At 46.2% G+C, this 12,350-nt stretch overlaps 1 protein-coding gene across 1 annotated transcript in view; it reads right to left on the bottom strand.

The window, feature by feature from the left end:
* cntn1b (contactin 1b) overlaps positions 1-12,350 on the bottom strand; it is a 685,547-nt gene that overhangs the window by 374,246 nt on the left and 298,951 nt on the right. The gene's annotated exons all lie outside the window — the stretch shown is intronic.

The following is a 12,350-nucleotide window of genomic DNA, read 5'->3' as shown; positions in this document are numbered from 1 at the left end:
AACTAACTCATTGGCATTGAAGTGTTTCAGGGTGTCCTAAAGTGTGAAAGGCAGTCTAAAAATCCAAGTCTTTCTTTTGTTTTATTATGCAAGTGCAGTAGTTTCTCTGCAGGACTGAAATCCTCATGACCTGTGACCAAATTCTTGTGCAAGCAATCTCAAAGTGATTGTGATTGACCAAAAGTAATTCCATTCCACTTTCCCACAAAGTCCTAGAGAGCAAACTGACAATTTTTTCGTATAGAATTGCTACAGTGCGGAAGCAAGCCATTCGGCCCATCGAGTCCACACCGATCCTCCAAAGAGAATCCCACCCAGACGCACACCCCTCCCCACCCTATCCCTGTAACCCTGCATTTCCCATGTTAACCCACCTAACCTGCACATCCCTGGACAATATGGGCAATTTAGCATAGCCAATCCACCTAAACTGCACATCTTTTGACTGTGGGAGGAAACCAGAGCACTGAGAAGAAAACCATACAGAACAGAAAACATTCAGAAAATCAGCTCTCATCCGTAAGAGAAACGGTAAAGCTTAAGCTCCAGAAACATCCCAGCTGGAAACTGTCCTCGCGCAACAGATTTCAACTTGGTTTCCTCCCCTCAGTCAGATCAAAGGGAGTGGAAAGCTCAGACAGACAGACTAGGGCAGGGGAGTATCTCTCAGCCTTTGGATTTGGAAGGAAAAGGCTTTGTCCCCTCAGAACAGGGGTCAATTGCCAAAACCAAGACCGCTTCATTTTAATTGCATTAATTGTCACAAACACTCAAACAAGCTTGAGCTTCATTCACTTCCACTACTGATACACAAATTCATTTTTATATCACCATCAAACCTCCTTTTTCAGTTGAGAGTTAAAAAAACAAAGAACAAAGAAAATTACAGCACAGGAACAGGCCCTTTGGCCCTCCAAGCCTGGGGCGAACCAGATCCTCTATCTAAACCTGTCGCCTATTTTCAAGGATCTGTATCCCTCTGCTTCCTGCCCATTCATGTATCTGTCTAGATACATCTTAAAAGACGCTATCGTGCCCGGCTCTACCACCTCCGCTGGCAACGCGTTCCAGGCACCCACTACCCTCTGCGTAAAGAATTTTCCACGCATATCTCCCTTAAACATTTCCCCTCTCACCTTGAAATTGTGACCCCTAGTAATTGAGTCCCCCACTCAGGGAAAAAGCTTCTTGCTATCCACCCTGTCTGTACCTCTCATGATTTTGTAGACCTCAATCAGGTCCTCCCTCAACCTCTGTCTTTCTAATGTAAATAATCTTAACCTACTCAACCTCTCTTCATAGCTAGTGCCCTCCATACCAGGCAACATCCTGGTGAACCTCCTCTGCACCCTCTCCAAAGCATCCACATCCTTTTGGTAATGTGGCGACCAGAACTGAACGCAGTATTCCAAATGTGGTCGAACCAAAGTCCTATACAACTGTAACATGACCTGCCAACTCTTGTACTCAATACCCCGTCCCATGAACGAAAGCATGCCGTATGCCTTCTTGACCACTCTATCGACCTGCATTGCCACCTTCAGGGTACAATGGACCTGAACACCCAGATCTCTCTGTGCATCAATTTTCCCCAGGGCTTTTCCATTTACCACATAGTTCGCTCTTGAATTGGATCTTCCAAAATGCATCACCTCGCATTTGCCTGGATTGAACTCCATCTGCCATTTCTCCGTCCAACTCTCCAACCTATCTATATTCTGCTGCATTCTCTGACAGTCCCCTTCACTATCTGCTACTCCACCAATCTTAGTGTCACCTGCAAACTTGCTAATCAGAGCATCTATACCTTCCTCCAGATCATTTATGTATATCACAAACAACAGCGGTCCCAACACGGATCCTTGTGGAACACCACTGGTCACAGTTCTCCATTTTGAGAAACTCCCTTCCACTACAACTCTCTGTCTCCTGTTGCCCAGCCAGTTCTCTATCCATCTAGCTAGTACACCCTGGACCCCATGTGACTTCACTTTCTCCATCAGCCTACCATGGGGAACCTTATCAAACGCCTTACTGGAGTCCATGTATATGACATCCACAGCCCTTTCCTCATCTATCAACTTTGTCACTTCCTCAAAGAATTCTATCAAGTTGGTAAGACATGACCTTCCCTGCACAAAACCATGCTGCCTATCACTAATAAGCCCATTTTCTTCCAAATGTAAATAGATCCTATCCCTCAGTATCTTCTGCAGCAGCTTTCCCACCACTGACATCAGGCTCACCGGTCTATAATTACCTGGATTATCCTTGCTACCCTTCTTAAACAAGGGGACAACATTAGCAATTCTCCAGTCCTCCAGGACCTCATCTGTGCTCAAGGATGCTGCAAAGATATCAACTATTTCCTCTGACAACAAGGTGCAGGGCTGGATGAACACAGCAGGCCAAGCAGCATCATAGGAGCAGAGAGGCTGATGTTTCGGGCCTAGACCCTTCATCAGAAAAGGGGGAGGGGAAGGGGGTTTTGAAATAAATAGGGAGAGAGTGGGAGGCGGATAGAAGATGGATGGAGGAGAGGATAGGTGGAGAGGAAACAAACAGGTCGAAGAGGCAGGAATGGAGCCAGTAAAGGTGAGTGTCGGTCGGGAGTTAGGAAGGGGATAGGTCAGTCCAGGGAGGACGGACAGGTCAAGGGGGCGGGATGAGGTTGGTCGGTAGGAGATGGAGGTGCGGCTTGAGGTGGGGGGAGGGGATAGGTGGGAGGAAGAACAGGTTAGGGAGGCAGGGACGAGCTGGACTGGTTTTGGGATGCGGTAGGGGGAGGGGAGATTTTGAAACTTGTGAAATCCACATTGATACCATTGGGCTGCAGGGTTCCCAAGCGGAATATGAGTTGCTGTTCCTGCAACCTTCGGGTGGCATCGTTGTGGCACTGCAGGAGGCCCAGGATGGACATGTCGTCTGAGGAATGGGAGGGGGAGTTGAAATGGTTCGCGACTGGGAGGTGCAGTTGTTTATTGCGAACTGAGCGTAGGTGTTCTGCAAAGCGGTCCCCGAGTCTCCGCTTGGTTTCCCCGATGTAGAGGAAGCCACACCGGGTACAGCGGATGCAGTATACCACATTGGCAGATGTGCAGGTGAACATCTGCTTGATGTGGAAAGTCTTCTTGGGGCCTGGGATGGGGGTGAGGGAGGAGGTATGGGGGCAGGTGTAGCACTTCCTGCGGTTGCAGGGAAAAGTGCCGGGTGTGGTGGAGCTGGAGGGGAGTGTGGAGCGGACAAGGGAGTCACGGAGAGAGTTATCCCTCCGGAAAGCAGATAAGGGTGGGGAGGGAAAGATGTCTTTGGTGGTGGGGTCGGATTGCAGATGGCGGAAGTGTCGGAGGATGATGCGTTGGATCCGGAGGTTGGTGGGGTGGTACGTGAGGACGAGGGGGATTCTTTTTTGGTTTTTATTGCGTGGGCGGGGTGTGAGGGATGAGGTGCGGGAGATGTGGGAGACACGGTTGAGGGCGTTCTCGACCACCGAGGAAGGGAAGTTACGGTCCTTGAAAAACGAGGACAACTGAGATGTACGGGAGTGGAATGCCTCATCCTGGGAGCAGATGCGGCGGAGGCGAAGGAATTGGGAATAGGGGATAGCATTTTTGCAGGAAGGTGGGTGGGAGGAGGAGTATTCTAGGTAGCTGTGGGAGTCGGTGGGCTTGAAATGAATATCGGTTTCTAGGTGGTTGCCCGATATGGAGACAGAGAGGTCCAGGAAGGGGAGAGAGGTGTTAGAGATGGTCCAGGTAAACTTAAGGTTGGGGTGGAAGGTGTTAGTGAAGTGTATGAACTGTTCGAGCTCCTCGTGGGAGCACGAGGCGGCGCCGATACAGTCATCAAATTCCGCTTGGGAACCCTGCAGCCCAATGGTATCAATGTGGATTTCACAAGTTTCAAAATCTCCCCTCCCCCACCGCATCCCAAAACCAGTCCAACTCGTCCCTGCCTCCCTAACCTGTTCTTCCTCCCACCTATCCCCTCCCCCCACCTCAAGCCGCACCTCCATCTCCTACCGACCAACCTCATCCCGCCCCCTTGACCTGTCCGTCCTCCCTGGACTGACCTATCCCCTTCCTAACTCCCTACCTACACTCACCTTTACTGGCTCCATCCCCGCCTCTTCGACCTGTTTGTTTCCTCTCCACCAATCCTCTCCTCTATCCGCCTCCCACTCTCTCCCTATTTATTTCAAAACCCCCTTCCCCTCCCCCTTTTCTGATGAAGGGTCTAGGCCCGAAACGTCAGCCTCTCTGCTCCTATGATGCTGCTTGGCCTGCTGTGTTCATCCAGCCCTGCACCTTGTTGTCTCGGATTCTCCAGCATCTGCAGTTCCTACTATCTCAACTATTTCCTCTCTCGCTTCCCTCAGTAACCTGGGATAGATCCCATCCAGACCTGGGGACTTGTCCACCCTAATGCCTTTTAGAATACCCAACACTTCCCCCCTCCTTATGCTGACTTGACCTAGAGTAATCAAACATCTATCCCTAACCTCTCCTCAGTGAATACCAATGCAAAGTACTCATTAAGAATCTCACTCATTTTCTCTGACTCCTCGCATAACTTCCCTCCTTTGTCCTGGAGTGGGTCAACCCTTTCTCTAGTTCCCCTCTTGCTCCTTATGTATGAATAAAAGGCTTTGGGATTTTCTTTAACCCTGTTTGCTAAAGTTATTTCATGACCCCTTTTAGCCCTTTTAATTCCTTGTTTCAGATTGGTCCTACTTTCCTGATATTCTTCCAAAGCTTCATCTGTTTTCAGTCGCCTAGACCTTATGTATGCTTCCTTTTTCCTCTTTGCTAGTCTCACAATTTCACCTGTCATCCATGGTTCCCTAATCTTGCCCTTTCTATCCCTCATTTTCACAGGGACATGTCTGTCCTGCACTCTAATCAACCTCTCTTTAAAAGCCTCCCACATATCAAATGTGGATTTACCCTCAAACAGCTGCTCCCAATCCACATTCCCCAGCTCCTGCCGAATTTTGCTATAGTTAGCCTTTCCCCAATTCAGCACTCTTCCTTCAGGACCACGCTCGTCTTTGTCCATCAGTATTCTAAAACTTACAGAATTGTGATCACTATTCCCAAAGTAATCCCTGAAACTTCAACCACCTGGCCGGGCTCATTCCCCAACACCAGGCCCAGTATGGTCCCTTCCCGAGTTGAACTGTTTATATACTGCTCGAGAAAATCCTCCTGGATGCTCCTTACAAATTCTGCTCCATCTAAACTCCTAACGCTAAGTGAATCCCAGTCAATGTTGGGAAAATTAAAATCTCCCATCACCACCACCCTGTTGCTCCTACATCTTTCCATAATCTGTCTACATACTTGTGCCTCTATCTCACGCTCGCTGTTGGGAGGCCTGTAGTACAGCCCCAACATTGTTACCGCACCCTTCCTATTTCTGAGCTCTGCCCATATTGCCTCACTGCTCGAGTCCTCCATAGTGCCCTCCTTCAGTACAACTGTAATATCCTCTTTGACCAGTAATGCAACTCCTCCACCCCTTTTACCTCCCTCTCTATCCCGCCTGAAGCATCTATATCCTGGGATATTTAGTTGCCAATCTTGCCCTTCCCTCCACCAAGTCTCAGTAATATCAATAACATCATACTCCCAGGTACTAATCCAAGCCCTAAGTTCATCTGCCTTACCTACTACACTTCTAGCATTAAAACAAATGCACCTCAGACCACCAGTCCCTTTGCGTTCATCATCTGCTCTCTGCCTACTCTTCCCCTTGATCACACGGACTTCATTATCTACTTCCTTACAGGCTTTAGTTACTGCCTCCTTACTGTCCACTAACCTCCTCATTTGGTTCCCATCCCCCTGCCACATTAGTTTAAACCCTCCCCAACAGCATTAGCAAAAACAGCCCCGAGGACATTGGTTCCAGTCCTGGCCAGGTGTAGACCGTCCGATTTGTAATAGTCCCACCTCCCCCAGAACCAGTCCCAATGTCCCAAAAATCTGAACCCCTCCCTCCTGCACCATCTCTCAAGCCACTCATTTATCCTGCCTATTCTTTCATTTCTACTCTGACTAGCACGTGGCACTGGTAGCAATCCTGAGATTACTACCTCTGAGGTCCTACTTTTTAACTTGGCTCCTAACTCCCTAAATTCTGCTTATAGGATCTCATCCCGTTTTTTACCTATATCATTGGTGCCTATATGCACCACGACAGCTGGCTGTTCACCCTCCCCCTTCAGAATGTCCTGCAGTTGATCTGAGACGTCCCTGACCCATGCACCTGGGAGGCAACATACCATTCGGGAGTCTCGTTTTCGACCACAGAACTGCCTATCTACTCCCTTTACAATCGAATCCCCTATGACTATAGCCCTTCCACTCTTTTTCCTGCCCTTCTGTACAGCAGAGCCTGCCACGGGGCCATGAACCTGGCTACTGCTGCCTTCCCCTGGTGAGCCATCTCCCCCAACAGTATCCAGAACGGTATACCTGTTTTGGATGGAGATGACCGCAGGGGACACCTGCACTGCCTTCTTGCTTTTTCTCTGCCTTTTGGTCACCCATTCCCTTTCTCCCTCAGCAATCCTAATCTGCGGTGTGACCAATTTGCTGAACGTGCTACCCATGACTTCCTCAGCACCGCGGATGCTCCAAAGTGAGTCCATCCGCAGCTCCAGAGCCGTCATGCGGTCTAACAAGAGCTGCAGTTGGACACACTTCCTGCACGTGTAGGAGTCAGGGACATCAGCCCCGTCCCTGAGCCCCCACATTGAGCAAGAGGAGCATAACATGGGTCTGGGATCTCCTGCCATTTTTGCTTAGCTTAGTCCTACTATAAATGAAATGGAAAAAATTTGTACCAAATCACTCTACTTACCAGCACATGATAAAAAAAAAGAAAAACACTTACCTTATCAACACAGTAGAGCCTTTTTCTTTTGGTCAGAGGAATAAGGTAGGTGGGAGACACTACATGTGTAGTGTCTCGGGTTTAGCCACTGCCCAAATATATCAGTTCACTCACCTTCCGGGAGCGCAATTCGACCGCTCCCACTCAGCTCTGCTGCCAAAATGATGAACTTACCTCCCGGCAGCCTCCTGGTCCTTGCTCTCGCCGCTCCCGCTGGTGCTGCTGCAAAAAACTCCATTGTACTCAGGCAGTGCCTTAATTGTAGAAACATATTGTTGATACTCCCTATCTATAATATATTAGGACTCCTGCAAATATCACACTCTGGTTGTAAACACTCAATTCCTGTTGAACTTTATCTGGCACATTGCAGATACCACCAAACACATGAAGAGCAACTGCTCAGAAAATCAATCACAATGTACAGACAGCATTGTTGTAAACGTGACACTTGTTCCAAATAACTTACCCAGTATATACGGTTTACCAATGATCAGAAATAATCTCATAAACGTGCACTGAGAATGGAAGACAGAAAATAAAACTTTGGGCTTGCCGTAGGTTTCTGGGAAATTTTAAAATTCAGGAGTCCTTTTCCGGAAGGCTGCCACAGATGATATACAATTATCAGTCCTTTTTCCAGTGGAAAGATTCCTTTCAGTTACCACTTCTAGCAAATACACGATGCCACATTTTGAATATACCTCATTGTAGGGTACACAGTGTAGGAAAGTGATCCTTCCTTGACATGACCTGGGTGCACCTAATTCTGAAAGAGGTTAGCAGGGCAGGACCAGAATTCACAACAAAGTGAGGCAGTTAGGAAGCCCAGGAATTGATGTGGACGTGCTCCATAGCAGGAGAAGCTAGCCAATGGGGTTTCCACAACGGAGGTAAGCTATTCAGCCCATCAAATCTGCTCTGCCATTCAATGAAATCATGGCCAATCTAATCATCCTCAAGCTCACTTTCTTGCCTTTTCTGCATAACCTTGGTTGCCTTACTGATCAAATATCGGTTTCTCTCAGCCCTTTAATATACTTAGAGACTCAGCCTCGACAGCTGTCTGTGATAAAGAATTCCACACATTAATTACACTCTGACAGAGGAGACCCCTCCTCATTTCTGTCGTTACTGGGCAACTCCTTATACTGAGATTATGCCCTCTCATCCTAACCTCTCCGACAAGGGGAAATACCGTGTATGCATCTCCTCGGTCAAGTCCCCGAAGAATCTTAAATGTTTCAACAAGGTCTCTTTTCACTCTTTTAAATTCCAATGGTTACAATCCTAACCCTCACAAACTCTCCTCACAAGGAAATCCTTCCTTCTTGAGATTAGCCTAGTTAACCTTCTCTGGACTGCCTGCAATGCCAGTATATCTTTCCTCAAATAACAGGACTAAAACTGTTTACAATGTTCCAGATGTGTCTAATTTCTGTCTTGTGCAATTTTTTGGAAGGCTCCCCTTATTTTGATACTCCATTCCCTTTGAATATAAAGGCAACATTCCATTTGTCTTCCCTATTATCTACTGAACACAGATGTTTGTTTTTGTGATTCATGCTCCCAAATTGCTCCGAGCTGTCGCGGGAATGTCTATTTTAGAGTTTTCCACAGAAAAGAAGGATTCTGTCCAGCTCTTTCAACTCTGTTCTTATTTTGAATTGTACAAGTTAGTGGTTAATGAGTTTTTTCCTATTCTTCAAAGAGGGCAGCGAAGAGTCAATGACATTGCTGAGGGTCTGGAGTTGCATGCACCCAAAGACAGCAGTTTCCATCCCTAAAGGACATGTGTGAAACAGATGGATTTTTCCAACAATTGACAATGATTCATGGTCACCATTCGACTCTTAATTCCAGATTTTCTTTTGTTGAATTCAAATTCTACCATCCATCATGGTGGGATTCGAATCTGGGTTGGTAGCGCTATCCTTTGTGTTAACGTTTTTTTGGTGGTCTGCCCCAACCCTTTTTCCCATAGGCCCAGTTATTAATTAAGTGCATTTTTCTGTAAGATGATGTTGTGCTGGAACACAACAATCACGTTATAGCAGAACCCCCTGCACTTAGTTACAACATTTGGAATACCAGCTGCCAACATCTCTATTGAACCTGCTGGAAATGTAACAGAGTAGTCTTAAGCGAAATCCCTGATGGATTCAAGCTCCTTATTTATCCTGGTTCGTTGTCTCAATGAGAAACGTTTTTGTACAATGCATGTCTCTCGCCACATTGCGCCACTAACAGTCAGTAGATAGAAAACATCCAAGTGATTTCATCTCTCTTCCAGTACCCGTGGACTCAAGAATAATATTTGACCTAGACGACCATGTCAGTAATTGATATTGAAGTGTCCATGTGTGGCGATTGGAAAAGACTCCCAAGATCCTAGAAAAGGCTCACAGTCTGGGTTTCGAGCTGGGAAAGAGTGGAAGTGGATGGTGAATTAGCATTGTTGCAAAGTGCAGAGCCTCCACTGTTACAGCTGACTGCATGGACTTAATGAATAAGACGGCAAGCATTACAATTTGATTAAGACCTGCCTTACATCATCGCACAAAGCTAAGATCTGCTTTCTGTTTTAAGCCCCCGATTACAGTTGCTTCCTGTGAGTAATCCCAGGCAGCATACAGCATTACTTCTAGCCCTTGACACACTGCTGAGGTCATTGTCCAATTGTCGTCAACTGCCCCATGAGAAGGGCACTGCCCAGTCTCTGCAGATTTCTCTCACATTGGGTGCTTATCTTTGCCTCTTTCCTCTGTCTATTCCTTTATTTGACCCGCTGCTTTCCTGTTCGCTACTGTGTAATGCACACATTTCCCATTACTGCCTTCTTAAAGTAGTTGGAATGAACCTGAACTCTCTATTAAGCCATATATTAATGGTCTGTACACTGAGAATTTCGTTATTCAGCTTTAATGTAAGGCTGTTCCTAGTTTTCTTCATGAAGGGGAGGCAATGGCCTCGTGGTATTATCGCTGGACTGTTAATGCTACGATCCAGATAATGTTGGTCCGATTGTCACAGCAGGTTCGTAGCTCCTTCTCAGATTGACATAACCGTCTTCCCTATTTCCAAAAGGTGCAGGATAATTACCCAGGTGTCCTGATCAATACTTATCCCTTAGTCAGCAACACAATGACAGATTGTCTGGTCATTATCACATTGTTGCTCATGGGAGAGTGTTGTGTGAAAATTATCTGCTGTACTTCCTACAATGACTGCACTTCAAAAATACTCCAGTGGCTGTCAAGCTTTTTTGTAACATCCAGAGGTTCTGAAAGATGGAAGCCTTTGTCAGCAACAAGATCCAGGTTCAAGTCCTGCCTCAGAACTCAGTGTCCAGGGAAGGTACGTTCACAATGTGAGTGAAAAAATAGAGTATCAATCGGCAAATTCTTCCAACACTGCCAGTAGCATTGTAAGATTGCGAGAGACTCCTGGTAGGTTGTGTGACTAAGAGAACATTGGTGACTCTACAATCACTATCCATAGTTCCAGACTGCGACATATACATATGTGCATGTTGCCATTGCAACTCAGACTCCTCCAGCTATCTTATCACCACACCACAAGGATATCGAAGGATATGGAGCAAAGGTGGGAAAATCAAGTTGAAAAATAAGTCACGGGATCTGACTAATTACTTAAATGTTAAGTATTCGTCCCCTGTTCGTCAGTAGCATAATAGCCAATTCTCATTGCCAGAACACGCACTACAACAGAACACCTTGTATTTGAAATGCGGTTTCCATTCTCTAGTTCATTAAAGTAAATAAGTCATGGGATCTGAGTAATTACTTAAATAGGCTGTTGGAGCCTCCTGTTGTAGCCAGGTCCTGTGCCTCACAGTGTTTCCTTCCACGGTAAGTTAGATGTACTGTTTTTCACTCTCCTCTGCACCCTACTTTTCCTGATAATAGACCTGCTGGCTTCTCACTTTTCAGTTTTAATAAAGGCTGACAGGGAGAATTTCTCTGGCACTCTCAGAATCACAGTACTGTACAAGTACACTGTAGGTATCATTAGCAAACGGCTCCTGACAGCAAGGTGCCTAGCTGATGGAATCTCGTTATAGCCAACACATGTTCGTGTTTTAGAAATAGCGTGCCCCTATTCGTCAGTCACGTTATAGCCAATTCTCATTGCCAGAACACGCGTTGCAACAGAACCCCCTGTATTTGAAATGCGGTTTCCATTCTCTAGTTCATTGACAGAATCAGAGGGTTTAATCAGAGAAGCTGCACTCAATCACAGAGTTAAACTAAGTTTATTCTGTATCCAAGGCTGTAGCTCCCCAAGTCCATACTAAGTCCTAGACCTTTTTCAGAGGTCAGTTGGTCGAGAAAGATAATCTGCTATCAGAAGGGAAGGGAGTGAGCGAGTTTCTTTGAGAAGATCGAAGATGGAGGACATCAAAAGAAGCAGACGATCTCATCCACAAACAGACAGAAGAGGGATCTCAGCTGGTCATGTGCACAGCTTCTTTGCCATTCAGCTTGAGGACATCAATAAATTGAGTGTTGTCCCTCAGGTCATTGGCAGGAGGAGAGTGCAGGAACGGAGCGGTGAATGTCAGATTGTTGCTGCATCTCCTCGTGCAGACTGAAGATTGTCCTCACAACTAATCTCTCTGTCCTTCTCTATCTTCACCATCAATCATCTTCTTCTGCCAAAATTAGGTACTATTTACTTCCCATTCAAGAATACCTTAATGTGAACATTGTAGTCCAAAATCTGAGATGGAGGACAAGGCAGAAGTGATGTGTTTGCATGAGTGACTTGCCTTTTGGGGGACACAGGAACATTTCTGCTGCAGCAGGTTTCTCCCATGAGCACTCAAGAAAGCCTTAACAATTCAAACCTGCCTACACGTAGATCTTTTTCCGGGGTGACTGCAGAATCCCAATCAGAACTAAAATGGCAATGACAACATCATGACATGACTTCCAAGTCTCAAACAGACTTTTGCCAGCAGGGAATCTATGTCCCAGCCTCCTGCTCCAAGGAGCAGGTTAGAACTGGAAATGGCCAACTCAAGGGCCAATTTAACTCGGATCCCACCCTCCGACTACACTGGTTTGATAACAAGTGTGACCAGTTAGGAGACAATTCCCAAAATGCAGGATTGTTGAAACATGGTCAATTTTCTTGAAGCATGGGGAGAAAGAGCAGTGGTCCAGGGCATCAGGGGACCATCAGGAGCAGAGATATGAGAATACAGCAATCCAAAGGCTGAAAGGAGTGGAGACAAAATAAAAGTGAGTGGTGCAAAAGAAATTGTATGCAGTATGAGAAACAACAAGGAGAGGAATAGTTGCTATTCTTAACTTGTTCTTTAGGCTTGGGTAGTGTTTTAAACTAGGAAATGGGAAAATGTAATTGTTACTTTCTGAAACTGATAATCTAAAACTAAAAAAAAAACTAATCATTAAACCAAACTA

The sequence above is a fragment of the Rhincodon typus genome, chromosome 18, assembly GCF_021869965.1.
Source record: "Rhincodon typus isolate 14 chromosome 18, sRhiTyp1.1, whole genome shotgun sequence".
Lineage (NCBI taxonomy): Eukaryota > Metazoa > Chordata > Chondrichthyes > Orectolobiformes > Rhincodontidae > Rhincodon > Rhincodon typus.
Note: the sequence above shows the minus strand (reverse complement) of the source record. Positions and strands in the feature narration are given on the sequence as shown.